The following is a 782-nucleotide window of genomic DNA, read 5'->3' as shown; positions in this document are numbered from 1 at the left end:
GCACGTTTGTCTTCGAAACCGAGCATCAATGCCACAGAAAGTGCCGGGGCGCCAGCTGGAGCCATCATCCGCGTTGTCATGGCTCGCTTGGCCTTGGCTTGCCAGGCCCCGACACGAGCAATCGCGCATTTTCTTTGCAACCGACCATCAATGCCGCCCAACGGGGCCAGCACGAGCAGTCATCCGCGGTCCCCTGGCCCTGCGCACGTTTGTCTTTGAAACCGAGCATCAATGCCACAGAAAGTGCCGAGGCGCCAGCTGGAGCCATCATCCGACGTGCCATGGCTCTGGTCCCATGGTCTTCGCAACCGAGCATTCGTGACACCCGCGGGGCCAGGACACCAACCCTTCCGACACGAGCATTCGCGCATGTTCTTTGGCCACACAACGGCGCCAGCACGAGCAAAATCATCCGCGGTGTGGTGGCCTTGCACGGCCTTTTGTCTTTGGAACCAACCATCAGTGCCACGGGAAGTGCCGGAGTCCCGGCATCCGCGGTGCCAAGTCATTGCGCCCTTGGTCTCTGCAGCGGGGCATGCCGGGCACTCCCAACCATTGCAAGCAAGCAAGCAAGCAAGAAAGAAAGTAAGTAAGTAAGTAAGTATTACATATAGGGGCGGGACATGCGGGGAGATCTGCGAAACGTGCATTACGGGGCACACGCGTACCTACCGGGGCATACCGACCCCTATTGGGGCACACGTGTGCATATCGGGGCATACCGGGCCTATCGGGGCACACGCGTACATACCGGGGCATACCGAGCCCTACTGGGGCACACG

This window comes from Tasmannia lanceolata, unplaced genomic scaffold, assembly GCF_043159265.1.
Source record: "Tasmannia lanceolata isolate RefF3 unplaced genomic scaffold, GAP_Taslan_0.1 ptg001320l, whole genome shotgun sequence".
Classification (NCBI taxonomy): domain Eukaryota; kingdom Viridiplantae; phylum Streptophyta; class Magnoliopsida; order Canellales; family Winteraceae; genus Tasmannia; species Tasmannia lanceolata.
Note: the sequence above shows the minus strand (reverse complement) of the source record.